Below are 12,739 nucleotides of genomic sequence, written 5' to 3'. Positions count from 1 at the left end.
CGGGAAGTGCACTTAAGCCCTTCAAATATTTTACCAAAATCTTTACAAGAAGTTTTATTAATCACAAGGAAATCTTAGCTATCAGTTTTCATTGCTGACATGAATGGTTTCTGAAATATATGACTAAAAAGAGTCATATGAGAAAAAAAAAAAGAATTTATGAGACTAAATAAAGAAGGCATAAAAATTCAACTAACCCCAACTGGGAATCACTTGAGATTTCTAGTTCCAGTAGCCTGGGGCCACTCCGTTTCAAGGATAACTTTGTTTTTTGACCCCAGTAAATACTGGCTGACCCTTCCATCAGAATACTGTTGCACTGGCTCTGGTTGAACCTTTTAGTAAGATATCTGTCACAGGGGCTGAGGACAGAGAGATGGATGTTTCAGAAGTAACAAAAATGGATTATATGACTGTATCTGTCCCTGTTTGCTAACAGATGATTGTATATGAGGCAGAATTGGGGTCGAGGTTAAGACTTGCTTTCATCATAAAATATCACCTGCTAACATGAACGTGTGAAGGGAACACGCAGCCCCAGATATATCCCTGTTCATGTGGGGTGACATTGTTGGCTAGCCAAACTGGCTTAGATTAATTCTCAAAAGGAGTTACTCTTTTGTTTGAGATGGTTTACCCCATCTCCCTACTTCTCTGATCCTTTTCCTCAGATACATTTTATATGTAATGTTTTGCTGAAAATTATCTTCTCCTCTACCATCCTTCTCTGTACTTGTTTCTTGCTACTCTTCATCCATAGCATTTAATGAGGCATCTTAACATAAGTTTCAAATGGAGTATTGACAAATTCTCTTAAAGGTTTAAACTCACAGAATGTATAGTTATTGAAGCTGCATTAAGTCTTTCAATGTTGATGGCACAGCCATTATTCTGTGCAGGCTAAAAGGCCAATCATTTGCCATTTGTCAGGTATCTTAGCCACTTGAGAAGAACAAAATACAACATGGGTTCTGGGGCACAGTTTTGAAAAACCAGCCAGGGGCTACTGCCAATGGCAGGGCACTGCTGGTCACACTAATGAAAGGGCAGCTTCTCTTCAGTCTTGCTAGTTAGCACACCAACAGCGTTGCTGGCAACAGAATAGCATTTCAGACATTTTACTTTATTCGTATGACATAAGACACTATGAATTTCACATTTAATTTTCTAGCTTTGCCTATGGAAGACATTATTTGCTGTTGGGTAATTCTCTGTGGTATCTTTATTTCCCGAGCCTTCATTTTATCTTCAATGACAGGTTAACAAATAAAGAGCCTCTGATTCAAGAGGGCCAGTCCAGTGTAATGACACAGAAGCTGATATCAGACTAACCCTCCCAAAAGAAAACAATTAAAATTTTGAGCAAATTATAAATAAAAAACTATTTGAAAGCAATGGAGAGGGACCAAAACAGGCAGAAAACTGAAAAAGGTACTGCACTGAGAGATATCCATATTTAAATGGATTTTCCTTTAAAGGAAATTCTCAGCAGCACATGACAACCAGGTAGAACCAGGCAGAAAGCTAGTCTTAGGATGATGTGTCGCAGGACAGAGTTCAATTAAAATTAAACTATTTTATGTAAATGTTAAGAAAATTGTAAGTACTTATGTTTGTCATATTAATTGGAAACATTTACTCTGCAGAAAGATGATCTCATTTTGGACATGTCTTTCCTTTTGGACAACTGAAGAAGAATATTGAACATATTTAATTTATAAATTCAGCTAAATATATTTGAAGGTGTTTATTCATTAACTAAGTTTGAAGTGATGGTTAAAAGTTGCTAGACTTAAGAATTACAATAGTAGGATCTGTAAGCTAAAAATAAGAATTTACCTTAAGGAAATACTAAGTTTTTGAACTTATGACTTTAATAAATCAAATCTAGTTACTGGAGCTGAAAATTAACCTCTGAGTAGTTTATCTATGCCAAAAAAAAAAAAAAAATAGAAGAAGAATCCTTAAAGATATTACAGGTCTTAGAGAGTCAGAGACAAGAGCATGACTAATACAGAGGGTGCAGGATGGGAGGTCAAAGTTCAAGCAAACGGTAAGACGGGGGATCTAAAGAAGCTGAGGAGCCAGAGCGAAGACTGCAGGAAGAGACCAAAGACAGCAAAAACAGGAAGGATCTTTGTCACCCTTTGTTTTAGCCAGGAAATATATACATCTATTAGATACAGATACTTAAAAAAAACAAACAAAACAAACAAAAAAAACCAAAACAGGGTGGTAGCCAGCCATTCTTCCTTTTCATGAAGCCAGAACACATGAGTTGCTGCGCTCAGCCAGCTGCAAGGGAAGCTAAGGGCCACAAGGAAACACTGCACCAGAGTAAACTGATGAAACCCTACAGATCCATCATTATTCATTCTTAGAAACCAGCTATTTCCATTCGACAGCAGAGTGTTAACCAGAGCTTGGACATGAAATGTACCGCAAAATGATAAAGCAAATAATACCAAAGAGGAGATGTATGCAAACTATTAGATTACTCCTTCCCTGAAATACCAAGACTCCCAGAGCCAATTTAATCGCACTTCTGCCGACTGTGTAGTCCCCGGTGAGCAGAGCTACTTTTCCTTTACCATGTGATTCCCTACTTCACTTTTTCAGTCTTAATGTTCCCACATACAGCCTCATCCACAAGAACCTATCACAGCTAGGTACTTGATTATTTTAAAAATCCACCTTAATTTAATTATTTTTGGAAAAGCAAAACTTATATTTAAAATAATACATATAATTGGACAAGAGAGGCCTACCTTAAACTGTTTCCATCTCAATCTTGAAATATATTTTATTTATATTGAAATTTTTTCTCCAAGGTATATTAGAATTTTCTCATGAACTATGATAGAAACATACTGAAGACTGATTTTGATTTACTTTTTCCGATTAACTCGTACCACTTGGTAATGCTGGATGTTCAAAAACACCGTTGCTGAAGCCAGAACACATGAGTTGAAGTAATGATGTTTTTGCCCATTCACCGACATGTGTCTTCAAGAAAGCAGGCGTGCAGTCACTGAGGAGTTGGGGCTCCAACATATAAATTGGGGGGGGGCCACAATTCAGTCCATAACAACATATAATCCAGATGTTTAGCATTTTTAACCAATGTCACCACAAAATTCCTCCCTCCTAATTAGCCCACATTCCTGTAGCCGCATTAGTCACTGGAAGAACAGTTTAATAGCACGCTGAAAAAATAAATTCCTAAATCCTAATTTCCTTTAAAAATAGCATTTTCAGGTAGAACCAACTTACCGTAATCATAACTCTGCTCTAATATTTGCTTATATCCTACCGAAGCGCTTCTTACAGGAGAGGGAGCTGGGCTGAGGCGGGGCCACAGCCGGTAGATTGTTACATAATAATTAGAATTCTCAGGAAGCTTTCTCAAAATATACCTGTCTTTCCCACTGACCTCTCCAACTGTGAAATTCTGTACGTGGCTATCTGTAGGCACTGTTAAAAGATCTTCCCAGATTTCTCTCATGCCTTCACTCTCCTTTCAGAAAATTATACGACAAATACTTTCCTGACAGACCAGCCGGCTGCCAGAGCACATCACCCTCCTCTTCTCCGTGGAGAATAACAAGCATGGTTATTTAGAGTTTTCTAGCAATTGAACCAGATTCCTCTTTTTTTCTCCAAGTCTACTGAACCAAGTTATTTTGCGGAAAGTTTTTTGAGAACAAGTAAGACGGTATCTGATATACTGATGCCATTTAATTTTATAATTACTTCTAAACAATAACTACCTTACTCCATCTAGTAGTTGTAGTTAGTTTTCCACTACTGTTACAAGGTCTCTTGGTTCCTTTTCAAAGCACATTAAGTTAAAAAAAAGAAAAGAAAAATAAAAGCACATTAAGGGTATGTAATTCTAGAAAAGCAATCTGAATGAAAAGTGCACTGGCCATGTTAACAAGTCAAAATTATAATGATGCAAAAAGAACAGCAAAAGGGGAAAAAATGTTGGCTGGGACTTGGAGAGGAAATTATGTACTGTTCAATATAATAAATAAGTTATAAAGTTAACTTTGAAAAATAGATACACTAGTTTATGTATAAAGTCAGTGGAGCTAGCTGTTATTGACTTCTAAAACCTGATATTAAAATTTCAGGAACTTGACTAGCCAGTTGTTAAATCTTTGGCAGCTTGAAATTGATGAATGTGGAAGTATTTACATCACAAAAATCAGCAAATTCTACAAATCAGGACTTTTTCCCAAAAGAGCTAGTGCTTCAACGTTTACCAGCAAACCACCACAATATTCAGTGACATTTACTTAGCCACATTTATCACTTTAATTATAAGCAGGCCACATGTGAACATCAGACTTCTTTCCTTTCCTCTTCATCTATCAACTCCCAGTTCATCCATACCAAACTTTTTTTTTTTTAAAAGGAGGAAAAACCTAAGTGACAAGCACATTGGCTCGGCAGGAGTACTCTTATTTTGAAGTAGCAACATACCTCTGCAGTCCTCCCACAAAGAGATAGGTGCACCCTATGGGATTTCTCTATCTTAAAGTCTACGTCTGTAGCTGCTCTGCATAAACCAACTCCTACATGGTTGTCTGTGAATATTGTGTACAGCACATTGTATTCTGTAAGTCAGTGATTCTTAAATGGTAAGAGACCTAGGAATTATTCAGGGTCATTCAAAAATAGTCAGATTCTTGAGACACACAGAGAAACCTATGCCGCAAAGCCAGGGTAGGATCTAGGAATCAGACATTTAAAGAATCCCAGGAGACTGTCCTCCCAGGCGTCCTCAGCCTACACCGATGAAGCATTGCCATAAGGTTGTGTTTGGGGTGGTGGCAGAGCATGTGCAGGCATCTGGCCACCCTGCCAAGAATTACTTTGAACCCACCTACTCAAAGAAGCAGTATCTGTCCAGTCTCTCCAGGTCATGCTTACGTCTCAATACCCAACCTCTTCCTGGAGCCCCGATCAAGTTAACTCATCCTCTAATTTGTCCAGATAATTTTATCCTAGCACTTTTCCTCTCCAGATTGTACATTTTACTTGCCACTTGACTGCTGTTGAACAACTACTGCTGGTTTTCTTGGCGAGGGATCAGATTTTTGTGTCCAGCTTCTAAGCAGACGCAGGACTTTGCTGGGTTGGGACTTCCCTGAAGGTCACACAACTTCTGTTCAAAGTCACGCTTCCCAGTGTGTGACCTTCTCCTGGGAGCACCTCAGAGATACTGAATAAGAAATTTAAAGGCTTTTGAATACATTTAGGGCCCTCCTTGTGTCTCTGCCAAGGAGGAGAAAAGGAATTTAAACTATTTACCATCATCCTTTATTATCTACATGGTTAACATTTGCCTAACAACTTCAGAGACACTCAGTAGCTGACCAAGCTCATCTTTTTGCTTATTGGAGTTCTGAGATGGTACTGGGACACTGTTCTGTGCCAGGACTAGACCTAGTTCTCAGAGACATGGTTTATGATTTCTTCATTCAGTTAAAGTAAGGGGCTCTTTGTATTGGCCACTACCCTAGGCATTCCCTAAATGTTCTCTTGTAAGGGATTTCCAGCACACACAATTTGGTAACATATATTTCTAAATTTTAACCTTTTTTCCCTACATCACACCTTCTCTGAACAAAGTGAATTCCTCCATGCACCCCACGGCCCATGCCTCACACCCCACAGAGGAACTCTTCCATCTCCCAGGCCACACAGGGGCAGGTAGATGTGAAATCACCTACTGCAGAAAGATCAACAAAGACTGAGTACAATGCAAGAGGCAGAGGTTCGGAGGCTTATGGCAGAGGAAGTTTTCCTCTGGCAGAGTCTGTAGAAGCAACCAGTTAGGAGGAAGGAATAAAAAGATGGGGAGGTACCACATAGAAGGGAGAAGACACCGGAGAAACCCTGAGCCCCTGGGAGCTCACATTTCTGGAAACTCACTCTGTGTGCAGTTGTTCTCTTTTGAGACCCACTCCCTGAGCGGTCAGCCAGTTGTCCACGTTTCTTTTGGCTTGTTGGCTTGTACTGACTTTGATCTAGACCACACAGAGCCAGCCCACAGTACAGACCAGCCTCTTCCACCAGCTTCTCAACCTGCTAGCTGTTGACGAGCCACAGGTAGAAAGCTCAGGACACTTGGAAGCTTTCAGAAGAGAGGATAAGGGGCTGTTAGATGCTTAGAAAACCTGTGAGTTAAAAGATGAAGAGAAAGCGCTGCTCTCTGACCAACAGTACCAGGCTAGAAGTACAGCACCTTTGTAAGACTGCAGAGAAGTGGCCCTTCTGAGTGAACAAATATTAAAAGGCACCACAGCTGGACAGAGAGATTACAGAAAGATGCCTCATCAAGGGAGACGAATTATAAAACGGCATAAAAGTGCAAGCCAGCGCAGCATGGGCTCTACTTCCAGCACAGCCTGTACAAGCACACCCAGCACACGGGCCACGGCGGCGCTCACGAAAACTGGTGGGGATGCGCCCGTCCACCCAGCGGCACGGACTGCGGGCTACGTGGCTTTTAACTCTGAAGACTTGGGTCAGGCATTATCTGACCTTACCAGACAGGGCCAAAACTCTGTTCCCCAAAATATTGAGGAAAACTATTATAACTAAAACTATTATATGGAGATGACCTGTCTGTGTGTCTGTTTTTGCCTCTAAACTGTCAACTCATCAAAGACAGAAACCACAAAGAACAGATCTTGGGACCTCTAACACCTAGCATTGTGCCCGCTACATAGTAGGATCTCAATAATGTTTACCTGTCTATCCCTTGCAAAGCCATGGCATATTTACAATAGCATTTGCCCTTCTGTTAAGCACTTCCACATAGAGGAGGAAAGGGGAAGATGTGGAGACATCAGTAGCACACAGATACTCCACTCCACTCGACAGATTCAGTGAGGAGCCTTTTTTAATTAGGCAAGTATAAATGGCATTGTTTTGAATTACTAATTCACCCTGCCTCTCCTTTAACCTCAGTACATACTCAGGTAGATTCTTAAAAATAAACTCTTCCAACCTTAACGCATTTTGTGAAGTTATGTTTCAGTTTATTATTTGGAAATATTATGAAAGGTACTAACTAGCTAACGGTGATTCTTTTAATCTATTTACTATGTACATTCAGAGCCTCTGATAATTTTTTTTCTAAAGTACATAAAGTATCATCACCACAATGGGTGGGATTGTACTGCAATTGTGGGAACAACAACCTGCAGATTAAATTTTTAGATTCATAATGTAGAATACAGCAGTCATTAAATGAACAATTTGGAAAAGCATTATTGTGTATTTTCCCAAAAAAGATATGTGTTAGGAATTCTTAATTATAGCATACTTTGAAACCTCATGATCTGCTAGAGTCTATAAAGCTAGGTATGTGTAGAACTCAGGACTGTTCTGACATTTTCATAGTGTTTTCAGTTTTTGTAAGTAGTCATTTATGTCAAAAGGTAATAAAGCACAAAAGCAGGGCTGTGGTGGCAGTGATTTCATAAAACTGCCTCAACAATGAGATTAGTAATATACTGCACTGTTTGATAACACAGCATATCTTTTTCAGATGTTATCTAAATGCAACTTTCAAAACCCTGAGGGAAAAGACATTACATTTTAATTTTATGGGTGAACTACAGTAGGTTTAGTATACATTAATTGAAATTCCTGTGTGCTTGGTCAACATGATAGCCAATGATTACCCAGACTTATATTTTTAAACTTGTCTTTACCTTATCTTCATAAACTTAGGAAAGAATAGAAACAAATTAAGTATATGAGCAAAAATGTAGCTATAAAAATGATCATCAGAATATTGCTTATATAAGATAAATGGAAAATACCATACATGTCTTTAAATAGCACACAGGTTACATAAATTATGGTACAGCCATACAACAGAATATACTATGCATCCACAGAACAAATGCTGAGAAATGTATTTATCACCTCAAAGGGATGTAGACATTTTGTTGCTCAGTATAAAAGGTTAGTTTAAGAACGTATACACACTTGTAACAGTGAATAAACAGAAGCCTCAATTAAAGTAAGGAGGCTAGAAGAGGGAGCTCTCCTGCCCTACCAAGACAGCAGAGGCCAACAGTTAAAGGAAGACTTTCTCTTCTAGTCTGGCAAGAGCTCAGCCAACAAGAGACCGTCACAACTCAGCCAATGAAGAGCCACTAAACCTTTAACTCTCAATTTCTCAATGGACCCTTTGTCTACTACAACCCTCCCAACTTCCTTTTCCCCTCTTTAAAAGAGTTCTCCTCTCCTTGTGATTTGCTAAGGCTTGCACATGATTTGCTAAGGCTGCAGACCTTGAATTGCAACTCTTTTTTGATCTTGAGTAAACCCATTTTTGCCGGAGAAATAAATGGCAGTCTATTTATTTTAGGTCAACACTATAAACCTTGAAAATGTAAAAAATAGTAATATGCCTGACAAAATAGCACTAAGTTGTTTGATAGAAAGTGGAAAAATGTGTGTGCATTGATTTCCCAATCTGTTACAGCAGGTATTCAGTAAATGACATCTAAAGTTAACATTTTTTAAATGGCATTGTTTAAAAGATACCTCACTTTTATTTTAGAAGCTGTGGGCAAAATTATGCCTGAACAAACTGCATAAAAACTTTTTATTAACCCCTCTCTGAAACATTGTTTACTTTTATACTCACACCTTTTACAATTTTGAGTATTTTCTTTTGATGTTTGTAATTCAACTGAAGATAATGTTGTAGTGATATGCCAGTACACACATCCTGCTAAAACTTTGGTCATGATGCAATTAAACAAACCAAAAGACAAAATAGTTGAAAAAATTGATTGTAACTGTATGCAGAAATAGACTGAGCTTCAAACTGGGCATGAAAGAAGTTACAGGACGCAGGACTTGAGGTCCTGAAAGGTGTGCAGAATGGGGACATTGAGAAGTTTGAAGGCTGTTTACATAGGGAGTAGAGACAAGAAACAGCTCTGCTAGCAGGAGCCAAATGCTTCTGCCTTTCACTCGAGTAAGAAATGCCTCAATTCATTGATTCTGCTCCGGTTTGGGGTGGAGGGGAAAGACGAGTCCGAAGAGTACCAGTGAGAGAGCAGAGATAAAGGGAAAGCAAAGCCAGAAAACAAGTAGATAAATCCATGAAAGCAAATCCCTACATCCGCTGCAATCCATGGAAAAGTGAATGAAACAGCGTGGCTGAAGCGAAGCATCATCCCAAAGTGTAGGGAAGACGGTAAACGGACAGGTAAGTTAGGGATTAGAACACGGAGCTAAGCAATGCAGTCATTGTAACACGTATGAATAACCACGGCTGAGTTTTAAGCTGGACTTTAAAAAAAATTAAATGGTGTGAAATGAACTAGAAGTACCAAAGAGGAAGAGGAAAACCACCTCTCATAACAGCCTGTTACATTCAAGGCACAGTGGTCAGTAGTTTCTCCTCTAACATCCATAACAACTTGATGGGGCACACACTATAATTTTCATTATACAGATGAGGAAATTAGGGCTCGACAGTCATGTTCTCTCTTTCATCCTGATGTCACTAATTTGAGCGTTCTCTTTTTTTATTTGTCATTCTAGGAACAAAGGTTTATAGACTCGATGTTTTCATAAAACCAACTTTTGGTTTTATTCATTTTCTTTAATGTTTTCTATTCTCTATTTCATTTCATTTCAATCATTACTATTTCCTTCCTTCTGTTTAGTTTGGGTTTGTTTTATAGTTCTTTTACAGCTTCTTAAGATTACAAGTTTAGGTTATTGATCTAAGATTTTTTTTCTTTCTTTGTATGGGTGTTTACAGCATTGATTACCCTCAAAGCACTGTTTTAACTGCATCACATGTTTTAGCATGTTACGTTTTGTTTTCATTCATCTTTAATGAAATTTCACTTGTGATTTCATCTTTGACCCTTCCATAACAGCTTTGTTTAATCCCCACATATTTGTGAATTTTCAAAGTTTCATTCTCTTATTGATTTCTAATGTAATTCTATTGTGGTCTAGACAAAGACATCAAAAGAAAACTGCAGGCCAACATTCCTTATGAATCACAAAAATCCTCAGTGCAGTATTAGCAAACTGAATCCAACAACATATAAAAAGGATTAGACACTATGACCAAGTAAGACATAGCCCAGGAATGAAATAAATAGCCTTGATATCACAAAATCAATTAGTGTGATACAACATATCAACAGAGTAAACAGAAAAACACATGATCATCAATGCATCAATCCATCAATGCAGAAAAGTCATTTGACAAAATCCAGTAAGCTTTCATGATGAAAAACACTCAACAAACTAGGAAGAGAAGGGAGCTTCCTCAACCTGATAAGGGCATCTACAAAAAAACCCCAAAGCCAACATCATACTTAATGGGGAAAGACTAAATAAAGTTTGTCCTCCTAAATTCACAAACAAGACAAGGATTCCACTCTTACCACTTCCACTCAACATTGTACCAGAGGTTCTAGTCACAGCAATTAGGCAGAAAAAGAAATAAAATGCATTCATATTGGAAAGCAAAAAGTAAAACTATTTTTACTCACTGATGCCGTGATCTTGTATTTGAAAAAAGGCTCCAAGCTCATTCCGTTTGTTGGCACAATGCAGGTCCTTGCCATTGTAGGACTGAGGTTCCTGCTGACTCTCAGCCAGGGGCCAGTTTCATCTCCTAGGGACCTTCCTCATTCCTTGCCATGGGACCTCCTCCAATTTTCGAGCCAGCGATAGTGCATCAAATCTTTCTCAGGCTTTGAATCTCTTGACTTCCTCCTGCTGGGAAAAAAACCAAAAAACTCTGCTTTTTTAAAGGACTCTAGTGATTAGCTCAGGTCCACTAAGACAATCTCAAAGTCAACTGATTTGGTACTTAAAACTACATCAGCAAAATCGCTTCACAGCCAGACTGAAATTACTGCTTACTTGAGTAACTGGGAAAAGATAACACATATAGCAACAGCCGAGAATGTGGGGAGGCAGGGGCATCCTGGAATTCCGTCTAGCACAACACCCTTTTAACAAACCGGTTAAACTGTTACAGCATTAGTAACTACGTGTTTAAGAAATATATCAGTACAAGAACAGATAAAATGAATGCCAAGCTGTATGGCAGGTGTGCAAAGGTAGAGAACTCATCACTGCTCCTGAGTTTATTGCCAGAGCATAGCATAGGCAAGTGTGGCTAGAACCTAGTGCAAAGTGGAAGGTAACAAGTGAAACTGCACAGATAGGTAGAGACCAGAACTCTTATGCCACGTTGAAGAGATTAAGCTTTTTCTGTGGGCTCTGGACAGAAGGGAAAACACAGTTAAATTTCCTTGTGCAGAGATTACTCAGATAACAGTGCAGAGGATAGACTCTGCAGCCTGACTGCCTGAGTTTACATCTTGCCTCCACTCATTACCAGCTCTGTGACCAACTTATTTAACTACTATGTGCCTCAATGATCTCATCTATAAAAAGCAGATAATCTGAATACCTGCTTTGGAGGCTCATCTTGGGAATTAAATAAGTTAAGCACTTAGAACAGAGATTGATATGTAATAACCCCTGTTTAAAGGTTTGTTATAATCAACATTATTAAAAAGGTAAGAATGGAGAGCATTTATTTTTTATTGAAGTATAGTTGATTTACAATGTTGTGTTAGTTTCTAGTGTACAGAATAGTGATTCAGTTATACATATGTATGTTCCTTTTCATATTCTTTTTTATTATAGGTTATTACAAGATATTAAATGTAATTTCTCTGCACTATACAGTAGGACCTTGTTGTTTATCTATGTTATGTACAGTAGTTTGTATCTGCTAATCCCAAAATCCTAATTTATCTCTTCCCCACCCTTCCCTCTTTGGTAAGTTTGTTTTCTATGTCTGTGAGTCTATTTCTGTTTTGTAAATAAGTTCATTTGTATCATATTTTTAGATTCCATATGTAAGTGATATCATATGTTTGTCCTTCTCTGACTTATTTCACTTAGTATGATAATCTCTAGGTCCATCCATGTTGCTGCAAATGGCATTTTTAATTTTTTTTTATGGCTGCGTAGTGAGAATAGAGAGCATTCAGAAGTCTATTGAAAAAAATAAGAACACAACAACTCACATCAGCAAAGACTCAGGCTTGCAGATCAAAATAAGAAATTCTAGGAAGCAAATCTGACTGGACTTTGATAGGGGTAAAGATTCAAGAGCAGCTAAGAACGCTCCCTAGGCTTTCAGAGTCGGTGAAGGGCAGATGGTAATTCCTAAGCCAAGGCAGGAAATAAAGAGTATGTTTGTGATGGGGCTGCCTTAGGTGGAGATGTTACTTTGGACATACGGTCAGACATATGTCTGAAAATTACAGTCTCAACTCTGGAGATTCAGATCTAAGAGTGACTGACACATGGATGGTAGATAAACGAGATCATCCAAGAAGAGTATGTAAAACGGAAAGAGCAACAAACCAAGGACTGAAAACCGGAAACACAAAAGGATAGCAGAAAAGGAAAAAACTGCAAAACAAAGTAGCAGTGAGTGCTTAGAGATTTGGGAGAACAATGAGAGAATATTCTCATGAAAGCAAAGAGAATAAATAATTTGAAAAACCTGCCATGTGGGCAACAGTACCAAGGTAGCATATAAGGACCGAACAGCATCCACTGGTTCTAAGGCTGACACTGTGGACGCCGTTAGTACCCCGAGGAGAACAGGAAAGTGGATGAGGCAGAAGCCAGCCTTACAGGT

At 38.6% G+C, this 12,739-nt stretch overlaps 1 long non-coding RNA gene across 1 annotated transcript in view; it reads right to left on the bottom strand.

Moving 5' to 3' along the window:
* Positions 1 to 12,739, bottom strand: part of LOC116662162 — a 200,872-nt gene that overhangs the window by 133,114 nt on the left and 55,019 nt on the right. The window contains exon 4 of the long non-coding RNA XR_004318156.1: positions 10,560 to 10,788. This is a non-coding gene — a long non-coding RNA (uncharacterized LOC116662162). The remainder of the gene's footprint in view (positions 1 to 10,559; positions 10,789 to 12,739) is intronic.

This window comes from Camelus ferus, chromosome 3 (assembly GCF_009834535.1).
Source record: "Camelus ferus isolate YT-003-E chromosome 3, BCGSAC_Cfer_1.0, whole genome shotgun sequence".
Taxonomy (NCBI): Eukaryota; Metazoa; Chordata; class Mammalia; order Artiodactyla; family Camelidae; genus Camelus; species Camelus ferus.
This window is presented reverse-complemented; position numbering and strand designations above follow the sequence as displayed.